The 24,423-nt window shown below is 35.3% G+C and overlaps 1 protein-coding gene and 1 pseudogene across 5 annotated transcripts in view; one reads left to right on the top strand and one right to left on the bottom strand.

Annotated features, from left to right (window-relative positions):
* SOX6 (SRY-box transcription factor 6) overlaps positions 1 to 24,423 on the bottom strand; it is a 465,066-nt gene that overhangs the window by 419,661 nt on the left and 20,982 nt on the right. The window lies entirely within an intron of this gene.
* LOC148128117 (uncharacterized) lies at positions 20,644 to 21,248 on the top strand (annotated as a pseudogene).

Genomic DNA, 24,423 nt, shown 5'->3' with positions numbered 1-24,423 from the left:
TAACAGTGCTTTGAAATGTGTTTTTCTGAGAGAAATCTTTCACTGCTATTTGCCAGTTTTATCATTTTTCCCTCTAAAACAGGAGAGTGGCTGCTCAGCAGTTTTCAGGCTCCGTGGACTGAAATAACAGCACAATCATGTCACAGTCTCCTTTCCTCCTCTTTGAAGCTATTTTCTTTCCAAACGTATCTTTATACAGTGTCCTACTGAGGCAAGATGGGTGGTAAATAAATCTAATAAATAAATAAATACTCTGTCCTATGATTGACTTGATTTTTCAAGTAACACTAGGAAGGCAGAGCATGTCAGGATTCCAAGCAATAAATCCATTGCAGGCAAGGCTCCGAGGCAACACTGAAGTAGACAAAATGGCTTCAGCAGGACAGCTTCAGGGTTGACAGAGTGCTTAAACAAGCCCACTCTTCGTAAGCTGATTTCCAAGGAGGTAAACTACTTGCTTGCCAAGTGCAAGCCACAAATTAAGAAGCCCTCCCCCAACTCCACTCCCACTTAATAAGTTAATAGAGGCAGTCCTCCAGTTACGACCACAATTGAGCCCATAATTTATGTTGCTAAGTGAAACATTTGTTAAGTGATGACTTCCGGTTTGGGCTTCTTCGGCGATGAACTGAAATTCATGATCGTGCACGGTTTCGATCCGTGCTTGCTGCTGGAGCGCCCCGATCCTTTAGATACGGAGCTAAAGCCACCCTGTAGAGGTGGTGAAGAAGGGGGAGACTGCCAGCTGAGTTGAGGGGAACTGCATCTCTTCTCCTCGGCTGGTCATTATTCCCTTTCCTGAAGGCAGTTGCAGCAGTGGTCAGAAATGGCCACCTCAAAGAAGAACCTGACTGGACAAGAATGAGCAGGAGGAAGACAAAGGGGAGAGCTTGACAGACTGGGCTAAGCAGAGATAACATCCATGTAAGGTACCCTGGAATTTAAATTACCAAGAGTGTTACTCCTAAAAGATTTTTAAAGAGGCGGAGGAGAGAGGGAAAAGGAAAAAAAAAATTTCTCTCTAACAGCTGCAATTGGCTTTGAATTCTAAAAATAAGAGATTTAAGTAAGAAATTTGTGTTCATTTACTTTGACACTAATGGGCAACTTTAAGCTGAAATTAAAGTGTCAAAGGGAAAATAAAGACTTTCTGGGTATTCTAAAGCCTTCAAAAGGAGGAAAGTAGAGGAAAAAAGAAAGGGTGGGACTTGGAAACAGCAGAGAGTACCACCTGGAAATAAAAAGAATTAACAGTGGAATTTTAACAAGACTTCCAAAGGATATATTGTAACTGAAACTTTGCTAGAAGATAACAGAGCCCCTGGAAAGGGAACGTGGAAAAAAAAGCAAGAAGAAACAGCTTTGGATTATTTGGTGATTTTTGGAATTTTGGGTGTTGGATTTCTAGTGGTTTGAACTAGAATTAATCAGGTGGTTGTTTAAAAGTGTTTAAAATGGCAGTATTTCTTGAGGAACTAAAAGTGGAATTTAAAAAAATGAAAAAAGAGTCGCAAGAGCGAGGAGGATCCTTTGGCTTTGCACTTCAATTTTTAGAAATGGAGACTCTGAACTATGAAAAACAACAAAAAATGCTTGAAGAATAAGAAGGGCTGGACAAAGAAGAAGCCATCTTTAATGACCAAATAATTCCATATTGGGTAAAATGGGAAAAGGAAGGAAAAGGAGTAAAAAACTTGAGATCTGAGGAAACAACTAAAAAAAAAGAATAGTTTTAAAAGTAAATATAATATTAGGAAGAAGCAGAAGAGAGGATTACAGAAGGGAGAATTAGAGAGCGGGGGGACAAAAGAGTGGTGAGAAAAAGAGGGGAGAGATAAAAAGGAAATAAAGTTATAAGGACAGAAACAGTAAATAAAGAAACAGGGGAAACATACAAGGATTAAAGGTATTAGCCTAATTAAAAGACATAGAGATAATGGTTAAAATATAAATTAAAAGAGAGGATTCTGCAAGGGTACAAGAGATAGTGTTGTTATATTGGAAATAGTAATGAGCTAGAAAATATGAAATATAGGTGATTAAAGTGAAAGACAAAATTGGCATTGTTATGCAATGGAATGTTTGTTAATAATTAAATGAAATAAAGAGAGAAAGGGAACAAAAGTAAAAGAGAGAATAAGAGGAATGAATGAAAATACTTTAATTGTTCTTGCGTCACTTGCATTGTGAACAACAGGGGGTAGTGAGGGGAGGAGGGAAAGGGTGGAGGGGGGAACTTGCCCCATGCACCTCCCCTGGCCACTGGACTGCTTCTTTCTGCTTCTTTCTTCTTCTGCTTTTAGTTGCACACAAGGAAAGCAGAAAAAGTCTTTCTTTCTCTCCCCAAACTCCACCAGAAATGAGTCTTTGGGACCCTGAAGGCATCCTGCTCCAAGAGGCTGTGCCAGCACAACAAGTCTCACAAAGACTCATTTCTGGCGGAGTTTGGGAGAGAGAGAGAAAGATTTCTGCTGCTTCTGCTGCTTTTCTTGCATGAAACCAAAAGTCTCTCTCTCTCTTCTCCCCCCCCCCAAGAATGGAGCTAGAGACAGTATCCTGTGATCCCAAATAAAGAACAATCGATGAGTAGGAAAATGGGGTGGGGAATTTGCCTGCAGGCATTTTGGGGGATTTTCCCAGGATCTCTGGTCCTCAGGATTTAAAATTATGAGTTTGGTGGTCCCTGAGGTCCAAAAGGTTGGTGACCCCTGCTCTAGATGATGATGGTTGGGATTGTGCTAAAGGAGCATAGCAAGTGTGCCAGAAGACAAAACCAATGACCTTGGCTAGAATGGCTAGCAGGCTCATACATCAAGAAAACACCATTCTTCATTGCCTCAAAACAGACACAATAGTGTCAAGGAAGACATTAGAATGGAGGCAGCCAATTTTATGCCACCAGTGTTGGTTGCCTAATCAAAGATGGGCAGATACTACTTTAGCTCAGCAGTGGGAAAAGATCCAATATTATCAATTATGTGTGAAGAGTAACCACAGCTGGTGACTTGTTTTTCATTCCTCTTTTTTCATCTAGTAGAGGCTACTCACTTTAATCATAATTGCCTAAACTAATGTGAATGTAAGAAGTTTATTATTTGATTATTTTTTTCCTGTGTGACACTTGGTAGTCAAATTCCACTATGGTTGTCCCAAGACACTTAACACATTTACATCCTGCTTTTTCTCAATAGCTGTTCAAGTTGGAGAGCAACATCAGCTAAAAACTATATGGTGAATTAGTTATAAATAAAGCATCCTTTAAAATGCTAATATAGCAGGAAGAAAATGATACTAAAATACATAACAGTCAATGACATTTTAAACAATTTAAACCAATGAAACATTATTTAGGACAGATTTGATCAACCTATAGAAGGTCACTAAGGGGAGTCCACAATTTGATGAATCTTCTGACAGATCCATAATCCTAATTCATTTATTTCTCTTGGAAAACAGATCGCTTTGAATGCCTGTTATGATGCCTAAGATTTAAAAGCTAAAATATAATTTTTAGCAAAAACACTAAACACAAACTCGTTGCAAAGAACTTTCAATCTACAAACCTAAATATTCTTCTCAAAGTCTTGAGAATGTATTATGATTGAACTCCTAAATAAGATGGATATATTGTAGGATCTCAATGGTCATTGCCAAGGCTGCAAACAGCATTCCATTTCAACAGTACCCAGTGCTGTCTGATCTTTCAGAGACTCCATAACTATTCCCATTCTCCTGAATCTCATCTTGACAGATCACTTCAGAGGAATAATATGCTTGAATTGAGAAGCCACTAAATACTGAAGTACCTTAGAAATTGTCAGAAAATCCCCATGTCCAGTGGAAACTTTTGCAACAAAAGTTTCTGGATTCATCTTCCCATGAGAGAAAAGGAAGCCTGAATAGGCTCTAATCCACATTTAGATTCAATTCTATCATAGATTACCATAAACAGACAATTTTGAAATTACACTTTTAGAATTAGAACTTGCTAGCTACACTTAACAGTTTTCCTTGCTACAGAAAGGATTTCTAAAAGAGGAGAAAATTACAGGTTTACAAGTATGTTTTTTCCATAAAGATTCCCTTGTCTACGTATTATTTTGTAAATTATTTATCTTTAATTTCTTGGGTTTGATTTTCATGAAATTGGCATTTTGTGACAGACCAGTTACATCTTGATAGATGTTTTGTGAAACTACCTGTAACATTTCCAAGATTTCCAATATACATACCAACCCCCAAAATGTTAGAGACCCTTCTACTTGTTTAGTGGTTGTTTTAGTATTTATACGCATTTACAGTGTTATACATTCTTGCATTTAAAAAAAAACAGGAATCAGTTGATCAGCTATTAGATTGAAGATGCTCTATGCTGCAGAAGTAAGATAGCTTTCATCTATGCAACTAATAGCTGCAACATCAAGAACAAATTTAAACATACATGAGAGCTCATAAATACTCAATGGAACATTTCATTTTTTTCCTGACAGTATACTTGATCTATGTTGGAAGATGCTTGTGAAATAATCCTGGAAATATCAGGGTACTTATTAAAAAGCAAACCCTGATCTCAAGAGACACAGTTCAGAATCCAAGCACAACGCAATTCCTGGTAATACAATTTCTCAAACTCACATTGTAATTCCTCTTCCTACTGAAGAAATTCTTATACACCAGTATATAATGTATGGGAAAACACCTTTAAAAGATCATTGGCAAGGATGAAAGTGACTATGGAAAGAAGTAAACATAATGTTTATTTACTATGTTTATGTCCTGTCCTCTTTCTAAGTAATAGAAGTTGGCTTCTCCTAGATATGGGTAAAACTGAGGTGACTGAGAGAAAGAATAAGAAAATGGCTCCCAATCACACCATGAAATATACAGTTGAGTAAATGATATCCGGTTTTGTGCAAATTTGTTGCATAGTTGTCTGGCAACAGATGTAATTTAGAATACTGTATATACCAAATCATATTTTTTAAAAAAATATCTAAAGAATTAAATGAAATATATAAAATCTTGTGCAAAACTATCATCAGAGGTATCCTAAATCTGCATGAGCGTCGATATGGATATGTGCACATGTGTAGCAAACTGAACTGACAGAGAATTATTCAAGTGTTATGAAATGATGTAGCTAGATCTTTTACCTGGAACCATTTGACTGATGCATAATGTTAAACTATTGTTGTATTATGAATTAAACTGCTGGTTAGTTGAGGCTAAATGCCAAGAAAATTAGAAAACTAATTAAGAAATGTTTTTAACTCTTAAGGAAACCATAATAAGTTCTTAATAAGTTAGGGAAGAATTTAAGTATTAGTTATCCAATCTTTTTTGTCATTGGTTATATTACTTAATTCATGGATGTCTTTCAAATCTAGCAAGACATGTAAAAAGGACGATATGTAATACATATGGCCATCATTTATTCTTTAACACTCCCATTTAACTAAAAAATTTCAAGGCAGAAAGATACTAATTTTTTTCTTCATAAGTAATTCAGCCTTTGTTCTACATACAAACATTATTTTCAGAGCTTCTAAACCTCTTTCAGTCATTATGGTAGCTTCATCAGAACTATATAAAAACTACAAGAATCTGAAATCAGGAAGAGTAGATGGTTTCAATACTTTGTATAGAACAAAACAAACCTATAATTTGAATCTATAAACCTGAGAGATTGCAAGCTTCTCAAGCTTCCTAAAGTTATGCATCCTAATAATATTAACTGTTCAATTTCATAAGCTTACAAAATTTCATAAATTTACAAAATTTATATTTCATAAAGCCATATCACATCATTCCAGTAATTCTACTTAGTAGTATATATTGCTTCCCTTGGGCCAAGGTTTCAACAGTAAATCCAATAAAGATACATGGCCATTGGGCTTCAGACACTGGGGCACAGGGACTTAGTAATATTCTATCTAAATTTGTTCTAAAAAGGAGGCAGACAAACTAGGTAAGGAGGAAAAAAAATTGTTTTTAAATAAACAATCCCTGAGGTGGAATTTAGGTAAAGATAAAGGTTTGCCCTGTCCAGTCATATCAGACTCTAGAGGTCACTACTCATCTCTGTTTCTTAGCCAAGGGAGCCAGCATTGTCCAAAGACAGTTCTGTGATCAGGTAGCCAGCATGACTTCCCACCTACTCGCATTTGCATGCTGTGGAACTGCAAGGTGAACAGGAGCTAGGGCAAGCCACAGGAGCTCACCCTGTCATGTGGCACTCAGGTCTCAAACACAAGCCAGGGTCTTTCACCTCTAAGCCATCATGCCCCGGGGTGGAATGTATTCATGTACTTACAGTATTTGATTTATATATAGCCCTCTCATTCAAGAGCATGAGGCGACATTCATACTGCTCCTTCTTCCCACTTTCTCCCTATCCTCCTAGATAAGTTGGCTGGAAAAGAGTGACTGGACAAAAAAACTAATGTCATCCAATAAGCTTCTCCAGCTAAAAGTAGATCAGGGCCAGGATTGCCCTGCTCTTAATCCAGTACCTTAAACATCACACCATGCAAAAATAATACAAATAAATATAGTAATACGTTGAACTCTGCAGAATATCTTTTCTGTGACAACTGCTTCACTTTCTGTTATTTTCAAGGCAGCTTCTTAAATCAGAATTATGATGAAGTACAAAGTGTGTTCATACTCATTCTGACTACGGCTTTTATCCTCAATTCATTTTCTTCTCTGGTCTTATATGATTTCTTAAAACAATGGAGTTCTTTCTCCCCGTGAGGCTAGACTTTCTCTTTGTCCGAGAAAAAAAGTGCCAGCAACCTAATCTACTTTTACTCTACAGCTTTTTCCACATGGGGCATCAATTATAATACAGAATGTATCCATTAATATCAGCTCTTCTATTTCAAAGAAAGAGAAAGAAAAAGATACCCATTTTTATAAATGTATACATTTACACTTTTCCTATGTGTATATACATGTGTATCAAAAAATATTAATTGTAGAAAAGTGAACAATACTAAAGTTCTTTGAAACAGAGTTAATTTTAATGAAATTCATAAGCAGGGCTCTTTTAAGAATATAGCAACATTTTTGAACATTAAAGAGAAGCTCATTATATCAAGACAACTCCAATGTAAAAAGCGGCCCACGTTCAATCTCTGCCTATCTGCATGTTAATGAACTTGCTGTGTGAGGGAGAGACTGAACAGGGCACTACCACGAAGTCTGTCTTAAAGCACACAGTGCACTATGCAAAGGGGGGGAGGAGGAGTGCCACCTTTAATCAATAGAACACCTTTTCACTGGTACCTTAATAGCAACTGAAATGATTTCAAACGCAACACAAAAGGAAGATGATACTTAGTAAAGGTTTCTGTTCAGACATAACATTTCTTGCACATTCTTTCAGCATTCACATGCTGTCAGCATCACTGCGGTGAAGACTTTCAAGTTTTGTCAGACAGATACCGCCTAGTACAAAGTCTTTGTCATAATAATTTCATTGCGGTGCCCTGATCAAACATCTTGACAAATCTGAGACTGAAAAGTGAGAGCTAACCATTGACCTTTGATTATAACCACCAGCACTAGTTTTAATAAAAATGTCTCATTCATTGGTTTCTGCTGCCAACAAGGAAGGTGTGTTAGAGCCTCAGAAAAATGAAGTCAATATACCATTTACACCCATATAATGATTGCTATTATTCACAGCTGGACTTTGTGAATGTACCAAGTGAAACATAGTAATCTTAAAACAGCAAATAAAAAAGCCATACAAACAGAATGTTCTACCTTTAAAATAAATACAGGTCTTCAATAGTCTGATTCTTTTGCCTGCTGCCAGCTTTCATGTCATTTAATAACCTTATTTCCACAACTTTTACTGTGAGTGTTTGCTGCCATTTCTTGGAACACTGCAGACTGGTGGCAACGCTGAGTTTTCAAGGTCACGTGAATCCTTTGATTAATGAACAGAACTCCATTCAAAAGTTATAAAATTATTTTCATCCAGATTTGTAGTGAAGTTTTTCACTATTTTCTGGTTTATTTGGGGGGGTGGGGGGGGCGGAGACGACTTTGGAGCTTTGAAATCAGTTTCAGAATACTTTGGTGTGTTTTACCTACAAAATAATTTTGCCTGGTGGGATCCTGGAAAAGAGACTTGGTCTCTTTTGTCCCTCCCCTTTAGAACCCCTTGCCACCAGAGGTGGCTCTTCCAAAGAGGGTTAGGACCTGGTTCTGTCAAATGGCATGGAAGCTCAAGAGTGTTTTGTCTAACAACCTTAGAGATGGTTGTTGTCATGCAGGTAATTCTCTCCACCTTTTTAATGTTTAACTTTTAATATTATTAACTGTATCTTTTTATTTTGTTTCTTATTTTGTTGTTTTTACTTAGGCTTCTATATTTTGTGGTATGTTTTTATTATATGCTGCTCAGAGTCCCTTAGGTAAAATGAGCAGTATTAAAAATGTGAATTAATAAATAAAGAAACATACAAAACTCAATGCTTCCAAAGAAATCCAGTTAAGAGTCAGTCTTGCCTACTGGCTGGTTAGTGTTCTAAATGAAGGGAGAAGAAGAGCAGACTGAGAACACTGATTCCCTTAAAAATGGAAAGTCTTATGAAAGGTGATAAATATTCAATTGATTTGGTACTACTGAGCCACCATATCAAACCTAATAATCTGAAAGGTGGAGCTCTTTAAAAGGAAAGCTTGCTGCTCTCATCACTTAGAAGAGTTGGAGCAATGAAAGGAGGAGGCTGGTGTTCTTAATATGTGTGCACACAATTCCACTTCATCTCGATTTCAAGGGTGGAGAGGATAAGTTGCTGCAGTACAATCCAAAAAGTTTTCATTTATAAAATAGAAAGAAAGCACTGAGAAGCAAAAATGATCTTGAAAAATTTTAAAGTTGACACCTTTTAGATCTCTTGGGAAGCTCTTGGAAATAGAGGGCAGCTGGTTTTAATTTAATGAGAACAGGTTTTAAGAAAAGCACTAGTAGTTTTCAAGAAAATGACTAGCAAGAAACTGATATGCAAATCTGGATCTTTCTCCAAATATCCAGCTAAAGTAGGGTTAAAGCAGTTGTTTTCCAACAATATATCTTTCTTCTAGATTGATTGATTGATTGATCTGCTACATTTAAATCCTGCCCACTCCAAAGACAGCTAATATCACAATAAAACTGCAACAGCATAAATATAAATATAAGGTTAAAAACATGTAAGAATTGAAATCTACTAGTAGTTTTCTTAATAAAGCAGGTTAGGTTAGGTTAGGTTAATAAAGCAAAGGTTAGGTTAGGTTAGGTTAGGTTAGGTTAGGTTAGGTTAGGTTAGGTTAGGTTAGGTTAATAAAGTTGGAAGGGACCTTGTATGTCATCTACTCCAGCCCCCCACCCAAGCAGGAGACCCTACACCATTTCTGACAAATGGTAGTCCAATCTCTTTTTGAAAACCTCCAGTGATGAAGCTCCCACAACTTCCAAAAATTTTTTTATTGTCTACCCAAATTTTAAGCTATTTTTAAAAAGGTTTCAGTACAATAAAATAATAAAATAATTCTATCTCTGCAACATGTTCTTGATTATTTAATTTTAATTTAATTTAATTTTAATTTAATTATTTAATATTTGAGAATTCTGTGCTCTTTGTAATCTGATGCTATACGTGTGTACCCCCCCTCTCTCTCACACACACACACACACACACCTATCTACTTGCAATAGTATGCCCACTCTTGAGTATGCTATGTAGGCTGTGATTATATTGAACTTAGCCTAATAACTAAGCGAATGTTCTGTAAACAGAAAACTCAGATTTCAATTGTTGCCTTAAATTTACTAGATGTAAGTCAATCTCTCAACATTTTCCACAGTTTTGAGTATAATATTGAACCTTACATGCTATTATAAAGATTAATGGATAAATGGCTCTAAATATTCTAATGTGCTTTATAAATGCTAAATAATATTATTAGTTATAATCACCATTTTGTTGCTTGGTTTGAATTAGCAAAAATACTGAGGTTTAAAAGACAGATTTATAATTGGGTAACATTGATGGTCACAAAGGAACAGAATTGTACTGTTGGTTTAATGTATATCTTTAGATAAATTGGAAAGGTTGTATTAAACCTGATCACTTTGCCTAAATTATAGTTAATACCGAGAGAAGTAAAATATTGATTACTGAAGACTGCTAGTTTCGCTGACTTCAAATGCAACAGTCCTTCATAGGCCTTAGGCATGGAATGGAATATCTTTGATATGCAATACAGAGATCTGAGATCAGAGCATGCTGTATTATACTCAGACTGTTGGATTATCTAACTTAGTATCAGTGAAATAGACCAGCAGTAATTCTCCAGGATTTCAGACAGAAGTATTTCCTAAGATTATCTCCCAAGTGTGAAACCAAAAGCAAATCCATGCAATACAAAGCATGGAACAGTTGTCTCACTGAGTTTCAGTCCTGTTGTCTTTTTCTCCTTAAAGATTATGCTTGTATTCAATCAGTTTTCTGTACTGATAAAAACTACTTTAAAAATTCCAAAACAAACAAATCACTAACACTTTTATGGTTTCTGCTTTGTCTCTGAATGTTTTGTTACTGTTCTTTTATCTAGAATTAATAGTAATAGTAGTAGTAGTAGTAGTAGTAGTAGTAATAGTAATAATAAAACATGAACAGATATATATTTTTTAAAAAACAGTGATGAGACTATGAAATTGAACAAGAAAGAGTTATTCGCTAGCTGTCTCATCAGAAGCAATGGATTCTTTAGATCCTATAACAACTCTCAACCATTAAAGATGTGCCAACCTGTTACTCACCCTTTCCAAAAGAGTCTGTCCCACATGTGGTTTGGAGAATGCCACACACTGTGCAGCAAAAATCCTTGCTAATTTGGCATTTGCTGCTAAAAATTCAAAACAGACATAATAAGATGAATCACTGACCACAAATCTAAACATTTACCTGGTATTTCTAATATGTTTGGGTAGGGTGGGGAACAAATTAATCTTTTTTTTCCACGATCTTAGTTCAAGGATTATAATTCACCAGTCTTGTCTTATTTTTCACATATATTTCAACTGGCAAAGAATAAACTGAAAGTTTTTAAATGTCATTCAAATTAGGAAAATCCTATTTCCAAATGACACAGTACTTTAATTCAAAAAATAAACATTCTCCTTTCACTATATTCCCTATCTGGATCAATCTAATATTGCCTTCTGTAACAAATTTGAAAAATGTGTGGAAGGCTACACAGGAACATTTCATTTACTCAATAGCAGGGAAGATTCCCCTAGAAAAACTATAATCTAATTATGATCATTAAAAGTTTTTTAACCAATTAATTGTTGGTCTTAAACATTTATGTTTTATCCCTATTTGAGTTTCTTAACTATCTCAGAGGCCTTTGCTAAGCTTCAGTATAATGCACACATTTTTCCCTTCTCTTTGTTTCTTAATTTTCAACTCATAGAGAGAAATATTCTGATCACATACTACTTCATAATCCAATACTTACTCCTCTATTCCTATTGATCTTACAACTTCTTTTGGTTTTATTTTGAACATTCGCAACCCTGTCTGGAACTTTTGTTATTTTCACTAAAGTGTTGGTGTTGATGTTATTACAATACAAATAACAACTTGCCAATTTTTTAACCTAGTTTTGACCTTCATTCAGGATCAAGTTCATTCCAAAAACCTAGGATGTCATAATGCAATGGCTTACTATATATGTGGAACGAAGCAAAGTGGCCCTTTGCAGACAAATGGAGATTTTGTCAATGCACAGGTTTTCTAAGGACCATCTAAGATTTTTTGGTGTGATATCCAGTGTGACTATTATATAATTAGCACTACCATGGCCAGTTTTGCCACATTCTTTTAATTTCAGTTTTCAGATCTTCACATTTTATGATCTTCTCCCAATTCTTTGTCTTCTCTTCTACTCTCTGCTGGTATTGCCATATAAATTTATCCACGTTCCCCTAATTTCAACCAGTTAAATCTGGTACGTTATGAATCAAGATTTCATCAGTTTGTAATTAGAAATACCACAATATTTAAATTTCATTTTCGACTGCTTTTTCAATTCTTTGTTCCCACCAACTATATTTTTATAGATGTTTCAGTAAATCATTCTGGCAACTGTGCTGTGTTGCTTATTGTAATCAGAGTGTGCAATCTATTAGGAAGATTTACTATTTATTCTGCTTCTTTGCACAATCTACACTTTCAATTATTCAATGATTTTTCAATCTGGCCTTGATTGCATTAATTCTAATAGCTTACTCTTGAGCAGTCAAAACCAAACCTTCAGTTTCTTTTTTTAATGCTTCAGACGTTGCCAAATTCTATCTTTAACCACTTTCCTTCAGTCTTTTGTTGAAATTGCTTTCCCTTGCTAGCATTCTGTTCTTGTTTTTATTACATTATTTTAATATCCATGTTTTGTTTTATGAACATTCAGTAAGTTTCAGTTTTTAATTTGTTCTTGATTGTCTTTTACATGATCAGCTAATGTATACTTTTCGTCCTCAACAGTTTGACTTGAAAGAAACAGCTGCCTCCATTGCTGCAGAGCAGGTATAATCTATCAGTATCACTATTGGGACATAATGCATACCATTAACTTTTGTGTTTTTGGGTCCAAACTGTCCTGTTCAGCTTATATCCAGTTAATAATTCTAGCAGGGTTTTGTATCACAGGTATGGTCCAGGTATAAATGGCTTTAATCATTTCAATCATTGAAGTTTGTCTTTAGCACTATTCTCACTTTTTGATTGTTTACTTTATGAATCATATTTTAAACTTATTCATGTTTGATATTATCCAGCTGTAAAATGCCCAGATACTTGGTTGGCTTCATCCTGATGGTTTCTAATTATTTGGCCATTCAGCATTTTAATTCCATTACTTTTTGTCACTTTACCCTGATTTACTGCTATTGTAGCATATTGGTCTAGGCCAAATTCCATTGCTATATCTATTTCTGTTCTTCCATGAATATCATCCATATAAAGAAAAATTTACTAGCATTTTTTGCTATTTGGAAGCCAAGATTCACTTCAATAGCAAGGAAAAACAATAAAGGTGATAATGAGTCACCCTGGAAAATGCCTTTCCTAATATATGGGCAAGCCCGTATTTTTTATTTCCAAGCACCAGTTCTGTCTTCCACTGCTTCGTTTTTTTTTCTTGTTATTATTTTGTCATTCAAAGCTTTAGCTTCTGCATGGGACCAGAATGTTTCCCTGACCACCAATAATCAAACTTTTTAATGGTACTAAGGCTGTGTTATAGGCTCCAAATGCATGAACAGAAATGGTTGATGGTTGGGTGGTGATTAGATATAAATTAGCTCTGATGATACAAACTTTATGATACATGACAATGGGTTGCAACTCTAATAGTATGTAGAAATGTTATTGATTTGACAAAAATGATATAGGTTAGTATTGTGACCTGGCACATAAAGTTATCAATGAATAAAAACATCCTTACAGATGACAGCTACTCAACCATTGTAGTGGAATATACAATGCCATTCCATTAATATGACAATATAATAGTGGTATGAAAGTCATGATCAGTGCAGTCTATGATCAGTGGCTGACATAGGATTGTCATCAATCTCTGGTATATTACAGTCTTATGCAAGATAGCTTCACACATCTAAAGGGACACTTAGATCTTACCATATAGAAATTTATGCCTTTCATAATTAAATTTATCTCTTAATTGAAAATGGACTTATTATTACAATAATTTTCATTGAAATCTTAAAAGGGAAAACTAGGTTTCTAAATAAATCCTTAAATGTATTTGAAAGCCTAGTTTTCTTTTCTCTTCTTTTGAAATATGTCTCCTGAAATATTGCACAAGAACAAATGGTGGTGCCTCAGTCTTAGCCCAGGATTCAAAGTCATAATGGTCCAGAGTTTTTAAAAGTATGCTTACTTTTATCATATTTCTCCCCCTGCCAATAGCATTTTTTTACTTTGTAAAGTGAACTCTGAAAAAAGGCAATACATTTTGCATTTGTTATAACCATAGAGTCCTTGGTTGGATAGGAGCAAATTCCTGATTGGAATTTTTCTTTCTTTCTGATTAAGAATTATATGTGATAGGATGTATCAGTGGTGGAGTTGTCAACATGCTGAATTCTTTCCAGGAAATTGTGAATATTTGCCTGTGCAATCTGAAGTTCTACACCATTTTTTTCTTTCCACTGCTTGGCTTGTAACAGACAAATCAGTTTTCAGCAATATAAATAGTAACAATATTAACTGGCTTTGTTTCATAACTGTATTATGAACTGCCTTCTTTAATGAACTATGCAAACAAAAGTAAGAAAGAAATGTATAGTTAAGCTTTATTTTTCCCAACCCCCAAGTTAAACTGTAATACAGTCCGTCTAGTGACATATTTAACAAATCAGTTCTACTACTGTTTATTTAAACAGAAACAGTTAGATCAACTAGCAAGCAAACATCAAGCATTCCACCCAGGAATAAGAATAAGAAATGAAGAGCAAGAAAGAAGAAAATGGGATGAAAATACATCTAAAAATCATTTGTAGCTTACAAAAGCCAAAATATATTACAATATCTATTCCGTAGACAGCTGTTTATTCTATAGATAGCTGAGTATTGCTAAGATTTCTGCTTCTTTTCTTGTTCTATATCTAATTCTCAGTCTTTTCATCAATTAAACTTTCCCTAAGAACAGCAGAATTAGCAGTAGCAAAATCTGTCTTCCAGAGCTCCACAATACAGATTATCCCCCTGCATGGAACAATTGTGAAGTACCATGTATTTATTTTCTGGTTTTGAGGTTAGTTCCATTCTATGATTATCACTGCAACAACAGGAAGAAAAAAGAAGTACATACAGACAGAGAGAGAGAGACAATGCCAGTCACCAAATACTTTGATTAATTATCAGAACTATAAATATCTATGGAAATTCTCAGTCATCCAGGTTATAGTTTTCCAAAAGGTGCTTTTTCAAGAGGCAAGTGGACTTTCTGGAGTTTTTTTTCTTTGAAGATGTTTCACTTCTCATCCAAGAAGCTGAAGAAGCTTCGTGGATGAGAAGCAAAATGTCTTCAAAAAAAAAATCTAGAAAGTCAGTTACCTCTTTAAAAAGCATCTTTTGGACAACTACAAAGAGCACAAACTCTTCATAAGACTTATGAGAAAGAAGAGTTTCAGCTAAGAAAATACTCAATATTTTGTCTACTTTCATAATAATCCAAATTATTGCTTTTCTATACCACTTAATTAACCAACTTCAGGATTTGTTTTTTTGCCCCAGCTATGAGACTTTAAATATAACTATTAATCTCAAGCAGCTTTGATTATCAGGTTAAACGAAGGGAACAATACCTTGTGTTCTCTTTTAAAATTACACCAGATAAGTAATCAATTTACAATCAGATTGATTTGATGCCCTTTTGTGTATTTTCTGACGTTTGTGCCATGAGGTATTATTGATCTAGGTCAGGGGTAGGGAAACTTGGCTCTTCTATCACTTATGGACTTCAACTCCCAGAATTCGTGAGTGAGCCATAAAAGGTTCCCTATCCCTGGCCTACTGGTTTTTCAGTTGTTGGGGAAATCAATTTTTGACTTGAATGAGACTGTTTAATATACAAACGTAGGACATGTAAAGAATATGTCCTACATTTGTATATTAAACAGTCCCATTCAAGTCAAAAATTGATTTCCCCCACAGCTGAAAAATCAGTAGGCCAGGGATAGGGAACCTTTTACGGCTCACTCACGAATACTGGGAGTTGAAGTCCATAAGTGATAGAAGAGCCAAGTTTCCCTACCCCTGGTCTGGGTGATATGTACAACCAGATTGTTTTATTGGAAAAAGAAGTATCATAGACATCCCTTAGCAGATACTATTTGGATTTTCGTGCGTGTCTGCCCGCAGTATTGGATAAACAATTGCATATTTTCTGTCAGTAAACAGTTTGAAAACCCTCAAATATATTTGCTATATAAGCACCAATGGAATTATGTTAGCACTTAGTCAAATATCCTATATTAATGATATCTAAACCATGGCTCAAAAGAGGATTGCATTAAACATCAGTATAATTCCATGAAACCTGAACCATTTAGAATGTCAAACATATTTTTATAGCTGTATGCTACCCAACAAATTGGTTTTTTTTAAAAAAAAATGAGGGGGGAAACCCTGCAATTTTTAAAAATTTGAGAAAAAAATAATTCAAAATTTATTACTATCTCAGAGCTCAGTACACAGCATTTTAAAAAGTAATTTATCATAACATTTGGATGTAATTATATTCATAAACTAAATTTCACATTAGACTAATAATTTTGATTACCAAGGACCTTGCTATACATTTATAAAAGTTTACCATTCCCTTAACTACAATTTTGTATGTGCATAAAGCTGTCGTGCTAATTAGCAATAATTCTTTATAAGCAGAGTTTTAAATCACTCTGAGTCTGTATGCACAGATTACATGTTGTGTACTTTGGCGGGGAGGGGTATCTTTAAAAAAATGTTATTTGAGAATATAAAACTAAAAGGCTCAAGATAATTTTTTATTTTAATTTTGCACCTGCCAGAGAATATCCTTAGAGAATATTGCCATCATCTTCAAGTCTTCACACTCTGGAACAAGTGATATTTTTAGTGGCAGACAGTCTCATTCAGACCTGCATACATTGCCAAACATTCAACCAGACATGTTGACTTTGATTTGTGCTAGAGGTATTGTGCAGCGCAGGGTGGAAATTAACACTAGCTGAGTAGAATGGTTTTCATAGCATAGCAGCAGTAGGCTACACTGCATATCCCCATAGTCTTATGATCATAGGAAATTCAAGGAGTCAGTCTTGTCCCCTCCTACCAAAGCTAAATCCTTTTCCAAAGGGACAGCTGTGTTAACACGGTGACAGCAAAGAAAACAAAGAGCCTTGGGGAACCTCTATACTGGCCTGTTAAAGTAATTAATGATGAACACTTAGCCCAATATACTGTATAATCTACATTTTGGGATCTGATCCAGAAAGAAGCAGCTATGTGTTTTACTTTACAGATGACAAACCTCAACATCAAGCCATTCTCTCTTTGAACTTCAGCCCCAAACAATTGTCAACTTTTATCAGATAAAGGGATACTAGACCAAACGAATTATAGAAGTCATCCCTACCCATCAGTGCACTGAAATGTACTGTATTTGTCAATTTGCTAATTATTTCCAAAAGATCTTCTACACATATATACAATAGCAGATGCAAATAACATGCAAATTTACATCCTCTTTTGCAGTTTGCTTGATGATGGATTTCCTCTGGGGAATGCAATTTATATACAACTTCCTTTTCTGAAACATCTAGTGCTTTAGCAAACAGGTTTATCTCAAATGTATTTGGACCCCTCCTGAAATTAGCTGCCAAAAGCAACATCAGTTCTTGACTCACTAAAAAAAATAGCAATCATACTTCATGTTTATGCTTTACACTTGATACTGTAAAGAGTCTATCCACACTGATCAAACTTTGTTATTTCTGCCTCAGTAAAGTTATTGCTTTAAAATCTTATGTCAAATATGTATCTCTACAAAACACATAGCTAAGTAGCTCTTTCTATTGTTAATAGAATACAAAGAAGCTGGCTTTGTAGTATTTATTGCAGCTTACACCTTTAAAAAAGTGTGGGGGAATTACCTCTTTGAAGGATTTTTCCCCCTTAGGGCACTTTGTTTATAATGGAATTATTGTTCGCCATTTTTGCTAGAAATGTGCTGTCTTGCATCACTTTAAAAATATTCTTATGCTAGTGATACGTTTTTTGTAGCTTAATCTAAATAGCCTGATATAGTTTCTTCAATTAATTAATGACATTTCCTGTTGCAGAACTCTATTCCTAACAGAACAATAGCCATGCTGTTGATGGTAGAAAGCTGATTTCACCAGTTAAGAATTTAAATGACCACTTAAAGCAGTAAGAGCCTGAAATGGAATTTATTTTTCAAGTCCAAAAGAACCATACAAGTATATTAGAAGTTCAGTCTATCTTGCACCAGATAAAAATATTAAGTGACAATAAATAAAATCTCTCATATATGGGCTATGGCTATGCAAATAGAACACATAAAAAAAGAAAGATGGAAAGCAAAAATATAACTTATTGTTCCATCAGTGTTAAGAGCATTTACTTAACAAAAAAAATCTCTTTGTGACTGGAATGAAACTGGATACTCCTTCCATTCACATAATGAAGTGGTAACCAATAGCAAAGAACCAACAGACAATGCCTTCAATATACGGGCCACATAGCTTCCCAGTCTGCAAAAGCTTATTCACCTTCTTAAAATGGATACCCTTGAAAAAAGTATCCAGTGAGCACCAAGAAACAGTCTGTCTTGCACGTAAAACAGCTTGAGAAATTTGGGGATTGCAGTTGAGGAAAGAACATCCTTTTTTTGTTAGCAATAACAGAAACCTGAAAATAAGGTTGAAGGGGTTATTTATTACAATCTTCAGGAGATTGGTTTCAACTCTATCTATTGGAGACAGGGGCATCTTTGTATGTATGCTGATTAGGAGAACGGGTGTGTATATGAATATTTATTAAGAGCTTGTAGATCCCTTTGGATCTACTCAGTTGGATTTGATTCATACACTGGTAGCAAATAACCCAACAAATGGTATGCAATTCTTAAGTTGAAAATAATTTCCCATTTGGCCACAGATTTTAATATTTTTTCCAGTCTTCTTGAATAATTGATTTTTTTCTCTCTCTGCATGGATAGTAAAAAGCAGTTATAATCCCAGATGTTATAATGGCACATGAATTGTCACAGGTATGAATACAATAGGTTTTACTGCTCCTAGTTATGTATTTAGGCCAGTGTTTTTCAACCTCAACGGCTTTAAGATGTGTGGACTTCAACTCCCAGAATTCCAAAAGTTGAAGCCCATACATCTTAATATTCCTGAAGATGAATAACACTGATTTAGGCAACTGGTCATAAAAAATTTCTAGAATGATATCAGGATACTGCATCTTCGTTATTTTATATGTTGCTTTATTTATTTCCCCCTCCACATACACAAGTACACACACAAAATGTGTTCAGATTGTAAGACTTAGAATTCAGCCAATTTAAGTATTATGGGAATTGCAGTCTCAACACCTGGAGCAGTGCCAAGCTAATTCTGGAAATAAATAATGTCCTTAAATATTTCCTGGGTGTAATGCCTTTTCATTTTTATCTAAGAGCCTCTCTTAAGGCAGTTGTTTTATGCTACGTGTTTTATAAGCTAATTCTCATGATCTACATTAACTCAAACTGTACCAGGTATCTGAGTACGAAGCATTCAAAAATAATTGTTAAGAAGCAGTTTCACTTGCCAGAAAATTGATAACCAGAGAACAGTTAAAAATAACAAACCATTTAAACTAACTACAATTATCTAGGATGTGCACATAAATAGGCTGGGATGAAATGATTATTCCCTCACCTCCTCTCAGTATTATGTATGGTTTCCAGACTCATATTAAGCTAATAATATATGTTTAATTCGATGCTTTAATATTATAGTAGACAGTTGCATGCTAACCTTACAAGTGGCCTGTCAAAAAATATTTGATGTCACAGCATAATAGCTCCTCAAAAAACAACAGTAATACCTAATGTAACATGAAACCAATACATGCAGTTGTCTGCTATCAGGAGCAAGCAGCTTCATGATGGTTTAACAAGACTAAGAGAATAGCATCTTCCAGTCTTCCCCATAAGATCTGAACACCACAGTGACTGGACTGATACATAATTCAGTATTGTCACTGAAAATAAATCACTAGTCACTTTGGCAGTAGAATCCAGAAAAAAAAAATACATAAAACAGAATTCCCTGACACAACTAGAATTGAAATAAGTTCCAAGGCTTCTGTGAAAGCTTCTACAATTAAAAAAAGAAATGAACTTCGGTCCTTCTCTGCTTCTAAATCATGGGTGTCCTACCTTTTGGCTTGCTTTGGCCACATTGAGCGAAGAGGTATTGTCTTGAGCCACATATAAAATATATAATATACTTAACATATATAAATAACAAACTTCATTTTATATGCTCTTCTGAGGCCACATTACTAATGTCCATGGCTCTATGTGTCCTGTGGGCCACAGCTTGAACACGCCTCTTCTAAATACTACTACTAAACACAAAGATTGTCATATTGGTATGCAGAAACACTCACTTGGAATTAGTTATAAGAATTTCTTTGGTATTGCTTCCACTTGCGAACTGCAATATACCTTAGTAGTTTGTCTTCAGAACAACAAATATGAATGTGATAAAAACAAAAGTAATTTTTATTGTTGTTAATAAAAGTAACATTTTGGTTATTGTTGCATATTTATGACCATCTTGGTAACAGGCCAAAATCTGTCAATCATCAGGTAACAAAATTCACAGAAGAGATGGCAAACAACTAATCTTACTGGGATAGTGGGCATTGTTGTTCAGTATATCTGGACAAACAGGCTGAGAAAGGTTAGAATAGAATGGAACAGAATGGAATAGGAATAGACCATTCTTTGATTTAGCTTCCAGTCCCCTAATCTTTGTTGCTCTTCTCTGTACTCTTTCGAGAGTCTCAACATCTTTTTTACATCGTGGCAACCAAAATTGGATGCAGTATCCAAGTGTGTCCTTACCAAGGCATTATAAAGTGGTATTAACAATTCATGTGATCTTGATTCTATCCCTCTGTTTATGCAGCCTAGAACTGTGTTGGCTTTTTTGGCAGCTGCTGCACACTGCTGGCTCATATTTAAATGGGTGTCCACTAGGACTCCAAGATCACTCTCACAGTTACTACTATTAAGCAAAGAACCACATAAAGTACCTGTGCATTTTGTTTTTCTTGCCTAAATGTAGAGCCTTACTTTTTTCACCATTGAATTTCATTTTGTTAGATAGTGCCCAATGTTCAAGTCTGTCAAGATCTTTCGGTATCTTAAGCCTATATTCCAGAGTGTTGGCTATTCCTGCCAGCTTGGTGTCATTTGCAAATTTGATGAGTTTACCATCTATCCCCTCGTCCAAATAATTGATGAATATATTGAAGAGCATTGGGCCTACGACAGAGCCCTGTGGTATCCCACTGCATACCTCCCTCCATGTAGATGCTGTTCCATTGAGGTTGTATTCATTCATTTTAGTTCAAAACATTTTAAGCCATTAGAATACGGAACTTAATTTTTTAAAGATAGTTTAGTTCAAACTGCATTCACACTGATAGTGCTGAACTGAAAGAACCAGATAACTCATAAGACTTTTGTATCCAAAGCTTAAAAGAAAAAGAGTCCGTTTATTCTATTAAGTTAAGGTGAAGAATACCTTAATTTAACTGAATAAGGAATACATTTGTTAAGATGCTGGCCTAGGAACCAGGAGAGTATAAGTTCTAGTCCGACTTTTAGGCATGAAAACTGGCTTTCGGCCAGGTATTCTCTCTTTCAGCCCAACTCATCTCTCAAGGTTGCTGTTTTGGGGGAGATAGGAGGAGGAAGGAGTATTAGATATGTTCACTGCATCGAATTATCTATAAAGTAATGAAGGTGAATAAAAATCTATTTAATAAAGAAAAAAAGGGTTTTTTTAAAAAAAAAAATCCCAGATATGTTAAACTGTAAACACCAGACATAATCAGTGGAATGGCTTGCCTTCAGAAGTTGTGGGTGCTCCATCACCGGAGGTTTTTAAGAAGAGATTGGACAATACTTGTCTGAAATGGTATCCTACTTGAGTAGGGGGCTGGACTAGAAGACCCCCAAGGTCCCTTCCAACTCTGTTACTCTGTTATATTAAAACTCCTAACCCCACAATATGTTCAATTAGCTGACCTAGACTGATCTGAACAGTAGGATATGACTTGGTTACCTATTGGATTGAACATCATCAGGGAATTCCAAGACTAGATTGATAAATAAAATAAAAAAATCCAGCAACGAGTTGTGGCAAATCACTTCTGTGTTACTTTCTAAGAAGAATACATTGAAGTGTCCACCATGAGATGAGCACAATTCAAAGGAGATTTGTAAAATCCCCTATTTATCTAGTTGAGTAAATATCCAAGTATAATAATTAAAATTCAACATTACCAACATCCCAAAAGCTGTACTTTGGTGAGAGGAGGATAAATGTACGCACAAACTAAAATCAAAAGGGTACTTTTCTTGCCTAGGGAATCTTTTTTTCTGAATATTGGCAGATTGTGAGTGCAGAAGTCCCATTCATCCGGAGGGGATGCAATTCAATAATTTTCAGCTTTGGACACAAAAGCCTTATGGGTTTTTACCTGGAGCGCAGTTTCACGGAATTGCTATATAGATTGCAATGCAGATAGCTTCAAAAGTTGATGGAAAAATGGCTCTGCTCACTATATTGCATGACCACTAGATTTCTGTTCCCAAATCCTGTTTGGAGAACTACTACTCTGAGACTAAATATTAATCACTTGTTTATTAGTCCTTGACAAACAAATAAGCATAAGCAAATCAAGGAACTCATGAAAACCGTAGAGCAATGCCTCTTACTGCATTTCAAAATGCCCTCCTGATGGAATTTTTCTAACTCTAATTGTCTGAGCTGCCTGGACAAGTCTCTGAGATTTTCTTGGCAAGTTTTTCAGAAGTGGTTTGCCATTGCCTCCTCCCTAGGGCTGAGACAGATTGGCTGGCCCAAGATACACAGTTGGCTTTGTGCCTAACAGTTCTCCAAGTTCCTAGTCTGGTGCTTTAACCATTATACCAAAATAGGCTCTCTTAGAACATTGGGAAACTGGAAAATTACTATGGCTAATCTCTAGTTTACTTTGTTCCCAGCATATTCCACTCAATCCCTTAATGTACCTCTCAGTTCAGGTAGCAATATAACTCAATATTTATTTATGAAAAATAATCAAATACTAAAAAAATTAAATGGCAAAATTGGGACAAAGACAGACCAAAATAGAAATAAACAAACATAAACATTATACCTATTAAGAAGGACATACCCTTTACAGGAGCCCTAGAATAATATTTTGGTAATTATTTTTAATTGTGGCCTTTGGATACCCCTTTCTTGTACACACAGCAGCAGACTAAAGATGGGAAGTAAGACACTAGGTGAGCCTTCCTTTATTCTATAGAATGAAAAATAATTTGGAGTGGAATAATATATCCAGCATTCTTCTCCATCCCCCACCCCCAGTGCTTTTGGTCAGCATATGACAATGGTCATAGGTCTGATTAAAGCAAAAAAGTACATTAAGTTGTCGAATCATTCTCAGTAACCTTGAAGCTTGTTCTTCAATTTTGCTACAAAAGGCAGGCTCTCAATGAATATCAGCAAAGTATCGTACCTGCTGTGAAAAGCTGTGTATGACCTGCAATGGGGTAAATTATCCGTAATATTTAGGCCACAATGAGACTTTGCAAAAAAAAAAAAAACCTTGTCTCTTAAATTTCCACTGCTTCTTTCTCCTTTCCTTATTACCTCTTAGTAACTATACCTCATATTACTTTGCAAATTAAAATGTCACACAATTGCTGTAAATTGAGGGTATTTTTAAGCCAGATGACTCTCTCTTTCTCTCTCACTCTCCCCCTCCCTCCCTCTCTCTCTCTCTCTCCTTTTTGGAATCTCTGAAATTCCTATCCACTAATCTATGATGAGCTGTCTTTTACCATTCTGTGCCCACAAATGGTCATGCATTTAGGAATAGCACCCAGCAATTCGGAAATACAAGGCAACTCCATACAACAAGTACAACTCAACAACCGATAACTTACAAACCTGATCTTGATCTTCTCCTCCTTTCCATAGAAGGAAAAGTTCACTCATTTGGAATAATCCCTACTGACCAGATCAGGCCTTTATTCTAGAGAGAAACATAGGATCCCATTTTCAAATATCATGTCCTTTCCTTATGCTTTTTCTACGAGCTCTTAATTACATTAGGTTTTATTTTCTTACTTGAACTGAGGGGTATGGTAATGGGAATTTGGCATTTTACAAACTCAAACAACTAAATAGCAATCTTATTTCCCAACTCCTGCGTTCCAACGTTAAAACGAGAACAGCAGCTAAAATAATAGCAGCGTTTTCTCTCCTGTGTTCAGATAGTACTTCTCTATATTTTTTAATGGTCTTTGTTCCTCTACAAAGAAAATTCTTACACCTGGCTATAGTCTAAGAATTAAAATGGTAAAAGGTTAGATTTAGAAAAATACTAGGCAATTACATGGCCAACAGAGTTGGAAGGGGGCCCATATAATTCTTTTACTGTGTTCAAGTATTATTTGAAAGGTACAGTGAAGACTTTGGTTTCCAGCCACAATAATTAATGTACCAATCAATACTATTTATTGAAA

The sequence above is a fragment of the Pseudonaja textilis genome, chromosome 1 (assembly GCF_049901715.1).
Source record: "Pseudonaja textilis isolate UNSWEBS1 chromosome 1, rPseTex1.2, whole genome shotgun sequence".
NCBI lineage: Eukaryota > Metazoa > Chordata > Lepidosauria > Squamata > Elapidae > Pseudonaja > Pseudonaja textilis.
This window is presented reverse-complemented; position numbering and strand designations above follow the sequence as displayed.